We start from the raw sequence: 17,501 nt of genomic DNA, 5'->3' as shown, positions 1-17,501 counted from the left end.
ATGCTACTGGTTTCCTTCCTTCTATGGCTTTGTGGGATATTCTGTGATCTTTGTACCGTTACAGCATTGGCACCCATCTATTTAACTGCAGCAGGAGGCAGGCATTGCTGTCATGTGGCTGGCTTCTGTGGAAAGAAAGTCACTGTGTTTTTAGGTGTTCCTCCTACAGGTTTTTTCTTTCCATATGACACTGCATTTGTATCCCTACCACTTCAGTTTCTCCTTTTAAGCTCATTGGCAACATCTGTTGCTGCTTTCTATAATTCATGCTGGTAGAAGGGGAATGACAGCAGCCGCCTGTGCCTTCCACATAGGTATTCAGGGTCATTTATTAATATACTGGCACATCTAGATTCCTTCATTATACATTTCCCTCAGTTCAAAACAAATTATTCTCTCTCAGCCCTGTCTGGACTGAAGCATAAATTTACCTTTACCAGGAAAATAAGACCAGCTCCTGTCAGGAAAAGCATCAGTTTCCATATCAGGTTATGTTCCTATGGCTTTCTGGTGATAAAAGTAGTGTCAGCAACATGGAAAGCACTGACAGTTCCCTGAAAAAATATCTGTATGTGTTAGATCCCGGGTAGACGCTTTTATTCCTGCAATCAAAACAACAGTGTTAATTATTAATAAATGTTAATAGGCTGCTGCTAAAAAGTGTTCTGAATAATACTGATAAAATACAAGATTCCAGATGCTGAGCATGGCTTACCTCAGGGCCATAGGAAGAAAAGGCTTTTGAAGATGTGGGTTTATGTCTGTAGAAATTACTTATAATTCTGGCATGCTTTGTTTTGATGTGCCCTTTTCTTGCCGTCCAATTTAGTAACAGATTCATAATAAAGTCACTAACTGCAGTAAGAAAAAGGAATCTCATGGAAAAAAAACATACTCTATGTAAGATAAAAAATGGCAGTCTCGTTTGTTGAAAACTCACGGTACGTTCTTGTTTATTTGACATTTAGAGATAAGAACTTTAGTTTTAGTATTATCACTTTTATATCACGTCATTTGACTTTCCCAGCCAATGAGCACTGAAGTGTAATTACAGTAACCACAGGAACTGCTAAATGAAAGGGCATTCAAATATGGGAATTAGCAGAGCTGTGGTTACCTAATGACTCCAGTGCATTTTGTAAACAAGACATGCAAATTTGAATGGGGCAGCACCTTGAGTCTTTTCCTAGCAGTGGAGAAGAAGCCCAGTTCACCATTCTTAGGTTGGCAGTCCCCATGGTGGTGAGGAATCCGGGCCTTCTGTGACCAGACCAGCAGTTCCAGGGCTTTCTGTGCAAACGGAAGGCTGAATGGTGGTGAAGGAATAGATCTGGGCAGAGTTATGAAGAGTGTGGCACCTTTCAGCTATGAATTAAAGAGCCATAGAATCTCAGAATGGCTTATAATGGAGTGTTCCTTAAAGACCATCCAGTTTCAACCCCATGCCATGGGCAGAGCTGCCACCCACCAGCTCAGGTTGCCCATGGCCCTATCCAACCTGACCTTGAGTACCTCCATGAATGGGGTGTCCACAACTTCTCTGGGCAGTCATGCCAGCGCCTCACTGCCCCCTGAATGAAGGATTTCTCTCTTAACATCTCATCTAAATCTCCACTCTTTTAACTTAAAAGCATTTCCACTTGTCCTGTCACTATCTGCCCATGTAAAAACTTGGTCTCCCTCCCATTTGTATGCCCTCTTGAAGTACTGGAAGGCCTCAGTGAGGTCTCCCCAGAGCCTTCTCTTCTCCAGGCTGGACAAACACAGCTCCCTTAACCTTTCTTCACAGGAGAGGTGCTCCCACCCCCAGTCATCTTTGTGGCCCTCCTCTGGACAGCTCTGGTGGAACAAGCCATAAGACAGACATTAATCAACTCTATGGGATACAAAATCCATGTAATTCACAGACATTTGTCATGTCGTGTATTGCATACATTAAATTTACATGCAAAACTAATGTCATTTCTTCCTGCTTCAATATGTTGCTCTTTAGTACTAGAAACAGATTTACTGTCAGAAAAAGTTAAAGAGGGAAAATATATGCGTGCTCACTGTCTACACATATAAAATGCACAGAGGGAGCTCCACATTAAACAGAATTATAGATACCACATTTCAAAAGCAACCTGACTTTAATGAAAGCTGTCAGACGCCAATTGTAGAAAGATGCTTTGATTCCTTTAAAATGATAGATCATAATTTTTTCCAGAGGGGAAAGCATATACGGAACACAAGCTTTAATTATGCCTACGAAGACTGAAAGTTTTTGTCATTTCAAGTAAGAATGGAGGTGACATTTCATCTGAGTTCTTTTAAGATTTGGATGCAGGCCTCGTTAGGTTGAGCTGATGCTTATGGCATTCTGCAAACAGCAGTATATGTATGTCCGAAAAGCTGAAGATAGAAATTTAATGTAAAGGTTGAAGGACAAAACGAGTGAGCGGGGCTTTTGTCGCTTAATAAATGGAGCTTAGGATTTTGTAGGAAGGGCATGCCTATGTTGTGCAGCAGAGAGAACTTCAAGTGAGCTACTTAAGCAACACCAAAACAGTATTCTTCTTCAGCACTGTATTCAAGCTGATCAGTCTTTCAAGTTGTTTAATAGGGTTTTAGCACTGCTGCGCATGGAGATGAGTATCTTCAAGAACCTTAAGGATTCTTGCAACTCTACAGAGGATTCCCTCAGGGTGCTCTGTACCATTCTTTGTTGTGCGGCTGAGGTGTTTCCTGCATCTTCTGTAGTAGGGTTTGTTCAGACCCGTGTTAAGTTTAGGTTGACAAAGTTTTGCTTTGTTTTGTTAGAGCAGGCAACAGCTTCATTAATGGAGTCATTTTCATTAGGTATCCAGTAAGTATTCTGTTAGTTCTTATATTTATGTATATACTTATATACCAACATTGTGTTACATCCCAGCAGCTGCAGTGAATCCCATTTTCTGGGCTTCAGACTAGACTATAAATGTTGGAATAGGACATGCAGAGAAAGGAGTAGCAGAATTTCAGGTTTCATCTCTCATTTGTACCTTTACTGACCTGCCTGATCGTGTCCCTTTCAACATGGACAACACAGTAAGCTGTTTTTTCAGAGTTAGGAAGTCTTCATTTCTCTTTGTATTGTGCCAAACTGAGACAAAAGATACAAGTGCAAAAGGTGTTTATTAGCATTGTATAGGACTCATCAAAATGATGATTTTCTTCATTTGTAGAACCCTGAATCTCAGGGATGAAAATCCTCCCCTTGGAGTCTACCTTAAGCAAGGTTTAGTGAGGAAGCTGTTCTGAGGCTCAGGCTCAGTATGAAAGACAGAAGTGGGGTAAGGGGAAGGAGAGCTGGAAGAACAACAGATAGACGTGAATTTTGGTTTTCCTTTTTCCAGTGTATTCCAACAGTTATTTTGGAATATTAAGTAGATCGTAATCAAGTCCTACTGTTTTACTCCTTGAATCGTAGTCAGGTAAAAGTTAGATAAGATGCATTAGGTGTAATATATAACTTGAATCGAAGCATTGAATTTTGCCGCTGCCATCCCAGCGCAGGCCACCTCCATTTCCAACCATCCCCTGGATGGAAGGTGTTGTGTGCTGATTGAAAGGCAAGGGAGCAGAGTTAGTCCTCAAGCCCTTCAGCACTGATGTATTTTTAACCCCTATCATCTCAGTTCACCTTTCTGAGGAAGAAAACCCTTTAAAGTATATGGTGAAAGTGGGAATGCCCATGTTTGGACAGGACTCTGGTGCTGTGTCCAGTGTGGTTTGGGGGTCATGGCACCATAAGCCACCGCCACAAGGCAGGGTGCCCCACGCTATACTTCTTGCTGGATTTGGGGTGAATCAGCCCTGGCTAATGGCTCTTGTCTGAGTGGCCTGCTTAGTCCTTCTCTAGGCTGGGCAGATAGCATTGGCATAGCCCCCAGCATTGCAAAATCTGATTATGGATTTCATTCTTGTGATTGAGCTGTTGCAGTGAAATGGTTTCCTTTTCTTGAACAAGATTATTTTCCTTCAAGGTTAAAGGAATTATTTAATTTGTCCCTTAAATAAAATAAGCCATGATATTCCTTGGTCATGTTCCTTTCTGTGTCCAATCTGCTCATCAGCTGCTTTCTTGCAACGTGTTTCCCAACTTTTCAGCTGAACTGTGGGGAAATCTGTTTTTAGGGAAAGCTTTCAAAAGGATTTACTAAGAAAAATAAACCGTTCGATGTCAGAGGGGACTTTGACTGGAGTTTTTGTCCACTGGCATTAGATATGCGTTTGGCCCATCACCATTCACCATGCGACCCAGCTGCATAAGGATAAGTGGCTGAACTCCACAGAAACAGTGCTGCTACCTGTCCTGGCAGAACGGGCATAGGCAGATGTATTGCACTTCCAGTTCCTAGTCCAGTCTGAGACCATTTCAGGGCATGCTGATGGGAGATAGTAGGATATATCTGCCCTGTTTTTTTTTATAATGACATTGCAAGTGGAAATTAGATTTGTCCGTATGGCGGCCAGGATGAATAATTTAGAGCTCAAAGAAGAGGAAGGAGCTGCCATGGAGGCGATCGAATTGATGTATGTCACAGAAGTGGAGTCAAGAAGAAGCTTTGAAGCTGGGCAGTGCAGAAGAATGTGAGAGTGGCTTTTTGAGCCAGAGCTGGTGTGCTGAGGAGTCAGCTCCCCCATCACTACACTTCAGTCCTTGGCATCCACGTTGCTGCCTGAGCTACTCTGGGTTGCTTGAGAGCACTCTGGAGTACGCTCATGCTGGCCCGCTGCAAGAAATCTTATTTAGCACATCTGTGAGCAAAGCCTCTGTGCTTTCCCTGTCAGCTGCATGAAGGGTCCTGGAGATAAACATTTCAAAGGAAGGGTGTGCAGCAGTGGTGGAAAAGCACCTGTCTGCTCAGGGCAAAACTGAGAAAGAGGTGATGATCTACACAGAGAGCAGAGGCTGCTACTGAAGAATCCAGGCTTGTTTCATGTATCAGTTTTCTTTCTTTTTCTTGCTCCTTCAGTCTCATGGCCCAGCCAGTAATGATGCTCCACATGAACAAAGCGTGGTACGTGGAACCAGAGTGGTTGCTCCCCGTGGCAGGCCTTGCCCCAACTGCTCTGGGCCGGGTTCCTGCAGGCAGCAGCTCAGCAGGGCCTGTTGTCATTGCCTGTTCACATTTCTGTGCTGCCTGTTTACCTGTAGCTTTGCCTCAGCAATGCTCATCCAGAACAGCTTTCTCTGGGTTATTCACCTGTGTTTCCAAACTCGTCGGTATGTGGAAGCCATCTGCTGTGTGCTCATTCCGTGGCATTTCAGATCTGATGTGCGCCCACGTGTTGGTGTTCTCTCACAGCACTGACGGCAGCGGGACGGGCAGACTGAGAGGGCACTGCATTTCTAGACAGTGTCCTGCTGCCTTCCCTTTTTACTTTGCTTTGCTGCATCCATTTCTTTCCACAAAGTGTAATGTTTAAAATACTATTGTTTCTTTTAACCAGTAAGAGCAGCACGCTGAGAACCCTAATGAAACCGCTGGAAGAATCCTCATGGATTTCTAGCTGTGGTTTGAAACGAGTTTATGAAGATCTACCTGTGCGACAGTATTAAACTAACTTGGGGAAACTGATAATGTTAAATTAACTTGGGAAGACTATATTAAAAAGAAAGCAACAGCTGAAGTATTCATGCAGAGATCAACAAATCTTTCCCCACTGCACATCAACGAAATACATCTTTAATACAGCTGTAAAATGTAGCATCTCTTGTTGCCATCTCAGGCTTGCAGACCTATTGGCATCTCCCACCCTTGGCTTCCACTGCCAGCACTACCTTAGTACGTGGCTTTGCTGAGCAGCGTTCCTCGTGACTCCCGTAGCAGTTTCCTTCAGGCAGCAGTGTCTTAACATGCTCAGGTGGTTTTTCCTTGCCTTCCTGGACTGATGACTTTTCTTGTTTTCAAAGTGTCAGCTAGGATCTTTCTGCTCAGTGGTAGCTCTTCAGCATTTAGTAAAATATCAATTGCACAGCATGAAGAAAGAGCTCTTCAAGAACCCATTCCTTGAGAATGTGGCTGGAACTTAATGTAAACTATTTTCCCTTTCAAAAAGTAATAAAGAAAATAGATGGTAACCGTATATGGGGAGATCCAAACCCAACATAATAGGTTCTATGTAGCATTCACTTTCTCTGCTCGAGGGAGTTTTTAAGGCTGCAAAGCTATGTTAGTTTTTTCTTTTAATCGCCTCTTTGTGCTTTACTTCATCTTCCATCCCCTATATATAATGCTAGCTGGCAAGTCTGCCTCATTGACCTCCATAGTGCTGACTACCGTGCTGTGCTGAGACAGGGCGGACCAAGATTAGCTCTGCTGGAAAGCACTAAATGAAATACCTTTCTTTGCATGTAATCATCTGTTTTCTGTAATGCCTTCTTGGTTTGTAGAAGGTCTGAGCGATTCACTTTACCAGTGTTTTAGGAAGCAACTCCCTGGAAACAACAGGGAGTGCAAAGGGAACTTCTGATTCTGCACACTAAATGTTACTGAGGTCACATCCCAAGGCACATGCATGGAAACTGCGCCCCAAAATACTGCATTCAGAGATTCACAAACAAGTCAGTCATGAATCTGGAAGCAGAACCTAAAATTTATTGCAAATTCTGTCTTGTTCTGTTACCATATATTCCTATGTTCATCTCTCTCATGGGCACTTCCAACCAGAAGGTCAGTAGCTCTTCCCTTGGTGGTATTTTGTGCTTTGAACAATGAGCAATAAGTATTTTGTTAGTTATTTAATTGCCACAACTCCAAGCACTTAAACACACTTAGCAAGTCAAGTCCCCACTCTCCGTTTTGTGCCCAGTGGCATTTTGGAATATTTTTCGTTCCCTCTGTGAGTGTTGTGTGGGATACATTACTTCGGATGTATTTCTGTACTCATTCTGCCATTCTCAATGTTTTCTTCCGGATTCTTCTGATGAAGCCATTGCTTATTCGGATGTGTGCATTCCAAGGGGAATCAGTTGCAAGATCTGCATGCTCAGAGACCACTTTCCTATTGCCCACTCTCCAGTGCCAGATGGAAATGGTTCCCAGCCACGCATGTGGAGAAATTCTGGGAGTGGATGTCCTCCAGTTGCTGGATCTTTTTGCTGGAGGCTCCCCACTCCAAGAAAAAGAGAACTCCAGAAAGTTTTACTACTGCATTAGGAAGAAACATCGCAAGTTTTATCTTCAAAGACAATTGTTCAAAGCTGATCTTAGTATTATTAAGTTAAAGAAGAGCTGGAAAAAATCCCAATACAGTGATTATCATAATTAACCACCTGTGTCTGAGGATTAACGTCGCCGTGGTTACTAGTGTTGCATGAACTAATATGGGCAGAAGAGGAGCAAAGTAGTTGTAATGAAACCGAGCCATTTTTGACTGCCAGTTTTTGGTGCGTGGCCTTCTAAGGTCACTGAGCGCATTGGTCACAGGTTACACAGCCTTCAGCCATGCTCAGAGATGGGGGCAGGCAGTGGGCTCTTGCTCTGTGCTCAGGCCCCAGGCTGAGCTCTCACAGCATCTCTCACCTCTGTGACTCACTGCCTGCCCGACCAAAACTATTCTCTGGTTGCAGGCGTTCGATTTGAGCTGTCCTGGCCTGATTTTTGAGGAACTCGGAGTTCCCATAACTCACGCCTGAGCCAAGGGGGAACTCCTGACCTGCGTGTGTGCTCAGCTGTGGGAGCAAAAGGTAGAACTGCTGGCCAGCCATGCTGCAGGAGTGTTCTCCCTTCGGCTCGGCATCTAAACAGAGATGCAGCCTGCTAAGCGCAAAGAGGAATACTTCTTGCTTCATCTGCTTTCTGCATCGTGGCATCTGCTGTTACCTGCAGTTTGATGTGGCATGACATGCCAAATATTTCCATATTGTTATTTACTCAAATATGTGCGGATGCACTCTTCACCTCTTTGATATCTGCTGGGGAATTCAGAGGCAAACACGTATATGCTTTCACAGGTTGCAGGCTGTAGCTAAATGTGGGAGCTTCAGACACCACTGAATGTTTCACATAGGCTTTGAATTTGCAATTTAGAGCCATTGCAGCATCTGATGCATCTGATACACCTTGTTGAGCTAATTCTGTCTCCACACCAACATAACAGGAGATGAAATCGGAGGAAGAAGCTGTGGGTGCTCCAGAGTGCTGGGATCGCTGTGCTCATGGAGTGGTTCTCAGCAGCTGGACTTCTGATGCATGCCCAGTGCCTGCAGGGTTCGTGAGCAGCCCTGCTCCTGCTGTGTCCCCTCTGTGTGTGGGAAGAGGCCCATCTCTGAGCAGGTCTTATGCTTTTAATGAGAAGAAAGGAAAAGAAGGCACTATTGTATAGAATGCAATTTGACAGTTATTTTTAGCCAAGTGATCCGCAGCTCCTTTCTGGAATTAAAAGCATCAGATATTCCGTAAGAAAAACTGTGGGTGTATTGAGCTGCCTTTACTCCTGGGATTTCATCAAAGGCTAAATCAAGTCACATCTTTTATTGTCCTTGCTAATGACATAGTCCAAGCACTATTTTATCTATCTCTCAGAAAATGATGCAACCAAAGCGGTTCTGACTGGTGTCCCAGACCTCTGGAGGAAGCAGCATTTGAGAAAGACCCACTGTCTGCAGGGACAGAGGATCTCCTGGCCACCAGCTGATAACGTTTTAAAGGTCTACGTGAGGTCTACGTGCGGCCCACGTGAGCCCTCACCATCCATTTCCTGTGCTTTTGGTTGGAAGTTGTTTCTCTGGAGCTCATTCTGTCAAAAAACTTTATTACCCAACATTCACCACCAAAGATGGTGTCCGCATCAGTTGGGACCTGAATGAAGATTTCAGTTTTATCTACAGAGTTTCCATAGAGCCTTTTACATTTTAATAAGTCTTGGGTGACCCAAGAGACTGCTAGACAATGGAAATCGTACTGCACTTGTCAAACTCAGTGCTGTGCTTTTTGTGAAGATCCCCAAAAGTGAGGCAAAGAGCTCCAAACTGTCTTCTTAACTTGTCTTCCATTTGGTATGAGTATCGTGTGAGTCACTCGGCTTGAAGAGTGCTGTGAAAGGGAGCATTGATTATTAGATACATAAGAGTAATGAATCACACTTGCTAGAAAATTCATTTTTCCCTTCTTTTTGTGCTGCATTACCTGTACCATCAATTATTGGAAACAAATCCCTGCTGCATGTGGAAATACAGGTAGGTTAGAGACAAATGGCGTGAACACTCTATTGATTTTGTAAGTAGGAAGCAAAGATGAGTTTTCAATGACAAGATAATGATCTTCACTGTTGCGAATCTCTGGAGAATTTTCATGCGGTTGCTGCCTCTAATTACAAAACAGTTTTCCAGTTACCTCTGTTCCGAGAAGCACCTTGCCACTTCATGTATGCAAAGGGATCAGCATCTTAGAGACTCTTAAAATAGATGTGCTATATACGGAAGCTGTCAAGGTTAGGATAGAAATGTCAGGAACAGAACATTTCTCCAGAATTTAAAGCAAACAAACAACAACAAAACGTGTCTGAAAGACAGTCACAAGTTCAGTCAAGATGCACATTTCAGCCATGCTTTCTGATTTTTTTTTTTTCCTTTCTGAGACAATGTTTTAATACGCAGAAGATGATGATCTCATCTTTGTGTCCATATGAATGCACCGCACAAGTCAGGGTGGAAGATGTACACTGCTGTATCTGTAGGGCTGGCGCAAAAGGAGGCTGCAGGGCAGCAGAGGGTGTTCTGTATATGTGCTTCTCCTTCTTTAAGCATGGGAACACCTACTCGTAGAGTCCCTGGCTAATAGGAAGCCAGGGGTTATTTTGGCTTGTGCGGAAGGCCAGTAGCTGGTTGTGAAAACTCTTGGCATGATTGGTCTCTCTGGATTAGATTAGCCTTTGTTATCTACAGCATTTGAATTAATGACTGTGGCAAACTTTTAGTTAAGGGTGTTCTTAGGCAGCTAATGAACCAAAAGCAAAGAGCCAGTGCAGCTGGTTCTTCCCTGGGCTGCTACAGGAGAGAAGAGGACAAAACTTAGGCTGTGAGAGAACTGTGCTAATCCATTAATTGTCTCAAATGACTCCAGTTAATGAGGTTTAGTAATTGGCTTTTGTTTTAATACAGCTTTGAAAAGCTAAAGCACATAGATCTGTGTAATGCCTCAGAACAAGGGGCAGTTAAGGTTAGCAGGTAGGTCTGACTTCACGAACAAAAACCGGATACAACCATGTCAGTTCTGTTCTACTGGTAGTAGTTGGTATCTAGAGAAAATTTCAAGTGCAGAGTGAATTAGTTGGAATACTTTGTGGTTGGGGTGGAGCACCACGAGCTGCCCATGGAGCTGTGCAGTGCCTGCGAAGACGCCGTGTAGCATCGCGTGGTGAAGGAAATACCCCTTCACCAATCTGAGCGCGTGCTTCCACACACGGTACATCGCTTACATAGCAATTAGGACCAGGACTTTTACGCTTCTTTCAGTGTTAAAATCTGCAGGGGAGACGTTGGCAGCGTTTCTGATCAAGCTGATGAGCAAACTAATTTTAGAAGAATTAAGGTTGAAAATGTTGCAAGAGGATTTTGTTAAGAACCGAGGAACAACCAACTGTTGTTCCACACCTTGTTCCACACGTACACAGCTTGAAAAATCCAGATATCAGTACTTTCACACTATATGTCATTCTTCATCCCTCGTGTTTCATTCTTAATTGGCCCAGTTCTTCCCTCCCATTGCTGCATTATTAGTAGCAGGAGCCTGCTTTTAGCAGCAGGGCACTGTGCTGGCCATAAAGAAATGCACAGCACAGTTTAATCCCTGGCAGATGAGGGCTGCAAGGTCCCAGGAAATGTTTTCTCCCTCCTTTTTCTTTTATTTAAATGTAAATGCTGGGGTTTATTGGCGGTGGCAGTTTTTTTTTTAAACAGAGTTTTTTGCTGCCAATAATTAGCAAATCTGGGTATTCAGTCACCGTGCTCTACAATTAACGGGAGCTGTGTAATTACCTCATGTCACCACCGCATTGTGAATGCAGGAGGAAATGTCCCCCATCCTTTGGCAGGGAAGGCAAATGTAGCAGCTACTTTGCATGATAGTGGCTGCTTCTGTGGAGGGAAGTTGATCTTTTTTTCTCCCTACTTTATTCTTTGCAAAGGTAGGAAGGTCGTGGTCTTACACAAATGGAATAGCAAAATACTGTGATAGAGTCTGCCTATCCTATGTTGATTTTAGTTATTTAAATTCATAGCAGAGAATGGTTGTTTGGGGGTTGGTATATTGGGTCCTGTATCTGTGCATAGCATGGAGGAAAGCACGGCAGCTATTATTTGCAGCTGCTGAAGCACTGATGCACCCTGCTGCACTGATGTGCTGTGTTGTTCTGGGCTCTGGCTGCTCAGCAATTGCTGCCGCTCCTCTATGGGAGTAGGAAATTGTGGGAAGATACATGAATGGTGACAGCAAGCTTGTGACAAGGCTCTGGGTGCATTTAATGCTGTGGACTAACTTGTTGACAGTACTGCTTCTCAAAATGACCACAGCTGTTAGCGCTGACAGCGTTGTTTCCCTCCAATGAAAGATACCTCTGATCACAAACCATCTTTGCTAAAGCAGAAATAGCTTTTGTTTACACTCGTGTTACATCTGTAATTTCTCATGTGCATTTTTTGCTTTTGCTATTCTTGTCTCTTCTTTCCTTTCTACATGCTAGTCAGAGTCCATTAGTTATCTGAAGTAATAGGTACCTTTTGGCACAGCATCATTTATTCTCACCTGGGCTGTGATCCAGCATTCCCAGAGCAGTAGATCACTGGCCATGAGATGAGGCTCCAGTTGTCTGAATGTAACTCCTGTTCAGCCTCATGCCTTTAGGACAAGTGTAGGTGGTTGAACAAAGTGAGTGGGCATCTGGACTTCCTCGTGCGCAGCGCAGAGGCACGGGTTGTTCCTGCCTGGAATGGCCACGTGTCTATTGCTGAGTGTCAGAAGTTGTCGGGTTTTGAAAACAGACTGACACGAAAGGCCTTAGAGAAGGAAGTTGCATAGAACTTATGACTGCTCAAGTAAAGCTGGTACTCAGTCCACCAGATTCTTAAACTTTTCAATGTTCACTTTCTTCAGAAAGAAGTGCAAAAAACCCACGACCCTGGTAGTTTCCCAGGGAAAACCCGAGTAAATGGTGAAGGTTTTGTTTTTCTTGTCTGTGGTTTTGGGATTGGGGTTGTTTTTGTAACGTTGTTCCTAAGGCAGCATCCCATGCTAACTTTAAATCTGACGCGGTTTGTAGCTGTGTTGAGCTGGAGGCCATCACAGTATGGAATGCATAACTCAGTGTGACCTTAGCATGGTTTCCCATATTGCTGAAATTCTTCTGAGATACAAACTTGAGCCTTTCAACAAGGTTGCGTATGAATAGTTCAGTTAGAGTCAAGAGCGTGCAGTGTTTCCTACTCAGAGAGGGGGATTTTTTATGCATGCATTAAGATAAGTTTATTGAGCTTTACGTCACCGTCTTTACTAACACTTGAGTAGAGCAGCTCTGCTCTGCTGTGGCAGCTCTGGACCGGGGACTCCACTAATCCACACGGGGCCACTGTGAAATAAGCTGGCCACCGTGAACGGCAGCTGGAAGAGATCACTATAGTGAAAAGAAGCTGAGCTGAGGTGCCCCAGGCCCTCAACAACAGGATCTTCTTAGCTTGTCATCCTTCTGCAGGGTTGGGCTCCTGGCACTGGCATTAGGAATTCTCATTGTTTTGCATACTAAGCAAATTCTGTGGGGGGTGGAGACAGTGAAATTTCTTGGTGACACGGAAATTGTAGCCATGATGATGTAAGGACCAGCAGTGCACAAGAAAGGCTCTGTGACTGTAAGCTTCATGCTCATAAATGTTGCTGCTGCCCTGAGAAGCCATGTCTCACCAGAGAGCATGGAGATACTGGCACAAACAGAGCTGTGATTTCATGCGTATTTCAATACTTTTAGATTTTTTTTCTGCTTGATCTTGAATTCTGAGTCTACATTGCGTCTTATTTCTTCTAAGTTATTGGTGTCTGTTTAGCCCTTTTAGAAGATAACATTCGGTCTAGGGGTTCGAATCCCCCCTGTGGTTCAGGGGGTAGAAGTGCCGCTTCACTACACAGGGGGCTCGAAACCTGAGAGTTGGACTCGATGATCTCTAAGGTCCCTTCAAACTCACACGATACTATGATACTATGATACTATGATACTATGATTTTTCCTCTTAGAAGTGCAGTAAATGGTGCAGTCCTTTCTTTGCTTTGGCTGCTTGTGTGTATGATTTGTTGTAACGCTGCTATTCATTGTTTTTTAGCACCCTTCAGGGCAAACGAGCTGGTCTCACAAACAGAAGTAGGTAACAACACTGCCTTTTTTTTTTGTCCTGGTGTGAGTAGCCGGTGGTTCACAGCGCTCCCACCCTAAAAGCTCTTTTAATGTAAAGAATTGATACAGTATCATGATGATAATTCAGCTCGTTTAAACCCAGTATTTCTCTCCTGCAGTGGTTCCTCCAATGCTTGAAATCTGAAATTCTCAAGTCCTTGAAGAGCTTTGCAAAGCAGTGTAGTGCTTCATCACCTTGAGCGGTACATTTTACATCCTTTGAGGATTTTGTTGCTTGAAACATACTTGGATCTTCCTTTCTTATTTATCCCGGTGTTCAGCAAAGATCACGAGAATAGGCAGTGAATGAATAACAAATATAACAGGAATGAGATGGCATCAGCTTTAAGAACATTTCAGTCTCCTCTTTTATCAGCCTCAACAGCCTGCGGCTTGAGTGCTTTGTTAGCCTGCCTGCCAGGAATTGAATCGAGTCTAAATTCATCTGTGTGAGCGTGCACGGCTAATGATGACATAATAATCCTTCCCTAGACGTTATACAGTAGGATGGAACGATTTGTCAGTGTCATGCAGGCAACGCTGGAAATGTAAACAGTGCCTTATTCTGAATGAGTCAAGCATGATGAAAATGAAAGCAATAAAGAAACGGGAAGAAAGGCGGGGGGCTTATTTTAAGGGCCAGGAGCCTCTCATGAGCAGACACGTTTGGTTTGTTTAGACAGCGTTCATAGGTCATGCTGGTTCTCTTTACAGAAACACTGGCTCTACTGTGTTCCATCAACTCCTCTAACATGCCTAAAATAAATCATTCATCATCAAAAGCCCGTGGAAATAATTGGGATTTAACCATAGTTTCACATGAGTTGGCAGTGAAGGTACATCAGGCATTTGTTAAATACAGGCAAGTTTTTCTTTCTAGATATTAATTAGATGCCTTTTAAAGTGCTGCCAAGTTGGAGATGAGAGCTGATAATCCAAGCTGAATAAGTGTGCCATCTTCCTTTTGTGGACACAAATAATCAGGCATAGGCTGGTGTGTTACGAATTCCAAAGGAAAGACAGATAGATGTAGACGTTTAGCATTATCTGATGGTATCTTTAGTTTACAGCAACACACTGAAGGAAGTCTGGGTCCAGCGTAGGAGCAGGAATGGATGTAGAAATTAGGTAGCTAACACAGACAGTGATTTCTTCAGAGTCAGAATAGTGTATATGAAAAAATACTCTTTAAAAAATAAATATAAATAAAGATGCACACAGGATAACCTCAAAAGTGAATTGATTTTTACTTGGGGGATTAACATTACAGTAACTAGAGCTTGATGTATTTCCACTGAAATGATGACTGGATTCTCACTGACTTCAGCATAGTCTGACCACAAATCCTCCAGTGCTTACTTTTACTGTTTTGGAAATGTGTTTCATATTAGAAAGTGTTTGCTTTGGTTAATAATATTTACAGAGACAGAGGAACGAGGAAGGTGGTTAATAATTGGCAGAAGTTGATAGTTTCTGTAATAGAACTGAATATTCTTTTATTAATCAGTGGGCAGAAGAATAGTAAAAGGATTAGAGATACAGGGAAGACAGGAAGATCTTGTAATTGCATGTAACTTGTAGCAGATCAGCAGAGCAGAGACTGTGGTCTGTGCGTTCTGAGAGCATCCAGTTTGCACCTGCTCTCCTTGCCAGCTCCCAGCATTAAGCTCTAAAAGGGAGCAACTGCAGCAGTGTGAATGGATGCCCAGCACAGTACAGTAAGCAAAGTAAAGCAGCAGTATTTGTGCAAGCAGAAGATAAATAAAATCCTATCTCCATTCAGATCTGATTGTTCATCTATAAATCAGTATAAATTGCTTGCAGCAGATGTGGTGACAGACAGAAGCTAACAACAGTCTACTCACTTTGCTGTACTGATGAGCAGCTCAGAGTTTAATTTGTGGGGAAGGCTTTTCCAAATGTGGATGCATTTCCCAAAGTGATGTTTACTGGTGGCAGTTGGTAATGACAAGTGAGTACGTTGGCACTGCTTAAGCTCCTTTTTTCTCTTTTTTCTAAGCATTTCTTAGTGAAATAGGCAATAGAAACTTAAAGCAAATATCCTACATCCAAATTCAATGCTACCCTTGTGGAATCTTCTATAATGTAACAGGCTTAGGTGGATTCACAGCTTTGGTAAATGTTTTAGGTTTTTGTATTGAATGTACTTGGAAATCAGATTTCTTCCAGGATTTTGTTTCCAGTGTAATTGGAAAAAGCCAGAATTCCATGTGCCTGTGGCACAGGAACACAAGGTAAAGCTCTTCTGTAAGGACTCCTGCTGCTCAGCTCTCTGCCTTACTGCAGGCACTGCAGGGTATGTGCAGCCATGCTCCTCACAGGGCACCGTCTCCTGGGGATATCAGAGGAAGCAGTTTCACTGGCGGTCTGAAATATCCCCAGGGACTCTGTTTGACTTTGTCTCTGCTTTACATTTGCATTCCGGAATGAGGAATGTTTCTTCTAAAGGACTTGTGGGTCATTTGTAGAAGCTGAAGCTATTTTGGTGTTCCTCTTTCTTTATGGATGCTGGGACTGGGATAAGCAGGGACTGCTATTTTAAAGCCAGTTAGCATTAGACCTTAAAAAAATTAATGGGAACAGGAAAAAAAAAGAAATGAGAAGTGAGAAAATCCCAACTGTTGAGCCAGAGCTGGTATAAATGGGTGTAGTTCCACATGCTGATGTGTTAAGATTGGGAATCTTATGCAGATTTGCTCCAGCCAACAATTTAGCGCCCTTCTCATTTGTGAAAGAAGATGTGAGATGGAATGAAACCCCACAAACTAGGCCTCTGCTGCCTGCTTAGTGCTGTTCCTGCGAAGCACAAAATGATACATCTCAATAATTTATGGCATCTTCAAGGAAAAGGAAAAAAATAAGAACGCAGCAAGAAGCTGAAATCCAGGCAAAGCAGCTGATTTGCAGTTTCCATTGCTTTTAGTGATGGATTTCTAGAGAACATTTTTCTATTTACTGGGCATGGAACATTAATTGTATGTTTGATGATTTGTATCACGCTGTTGCTGTCTCCTCTTCATTTCTTGGCTGCATATACATTGATTTCAGCAAGTGTCATTTCTGAAGGGAACAGAATGAGCTGGGGGCCTCCCACCTACGTATCCAACTCTGTCATTGTCGTTTTAAATGCCTGTTCAGTAATCTGCTCCAGGCCTTTAAATTTACCTGCTTACTGTTGTTTGTTCTCTCATCAGTCACAGATGCTGATTGCAAGGGTATTTTGCCTGCACACACATGCATATGTGTACAAATATGTATATATCAATGTACACATGAATATATGAGAAGTACTTTAGGGTTGGTTAAGAGTAAGACTAAGTGAGGTTTTTCAAAGATGATGCTCTAACCTCCTATGTAGTTTAAGGGACAACACTTTGATTCATAGAAGATGGAAGCGATGAAGTGATGCGTAGTTGAAAGGTTTTCTTAATACATCTGGGATTTAGTGAAAGAACTCTAATGCTCTCTAGCAGCTTCTGTAAGAGTATCCTAAAACTAATAAAAGATTATGTTATTCTCCTAAACCCATCGGCATTTTCTACAAGGGGCTGAGCAAGAATACCTGATGATTCTCCCGGCAGCTTCCAAAATGACTAAAAAGGTGTTTCAATTTCCAGAAACTCCTACAAATGGATTTGTTATTCCTTGCAGCTCACTGGGCTTTGCTTCTGCCCTGGATTTCAGATAATCTGTATAGTTATCCTGGGTTGGTTGGTTAGTTTGTTGGTTGTTTTTGTTTTAGTGCTGGTGCTGCTGGGTTTTCTTCATAATTGTATCAGAAGATCTGTTAGGTCTTTTCCTAACCCGTTCTATGCATTTATTCACTATTACCGTCCTATCTGAGTGGTTCACAAAGATTAATACAGAGGCACAAGTTAGGGAAACGCTGTTATCTCCTATTTTATAAACAAGATATTGAAAGCAAATGAAGGCAATGAAAAGTCAGAGGTTTTAAAAAGAATCTATCCTGGTGGTTTCACCAGGATCATGCAGGGTGTTGAAACAAGGTTGAATGCAGTGCATTGACACCAACCCTGGCATGGATCTCTACCATGTACTGTGGGGAATCCTGC

The 17,501-nt window shown here is 42.9% G+C and overlaps 1 protein-coding gene across 2 annotated transcripts in view; it reads left to right on the top strand.

Moving 5' to 3' along the window:
- The window catches only part of ST7 (suppression of tumorigenicity 7), a 129,477-nt gene that overhangs the window by 53,989 nt on the left and 57,987 nt on the right, over positions 1-17,501 (top strand). The window lies entirely within an intron of this gene.

Source organism: Excalfactoria chinensis, chromosome 1 (genome assembly GCF_039878825.1).
Source record: "Excalfactoria chinensis isolate bCotChi1 chromosome 1, bCotChi1.hap2, whole genome shotgun sequence".
Classification (NCBI taxonomy): domain Eukaryota; kingdom Metazoa; phylum Chordata; class Aves; order Galliformes; family Phasianidae; genus Excalfactoria; species Excalfactoria chinensis.
This window is presented reverse-complemented; position numbering and strand designations above follow the sequence as displayed.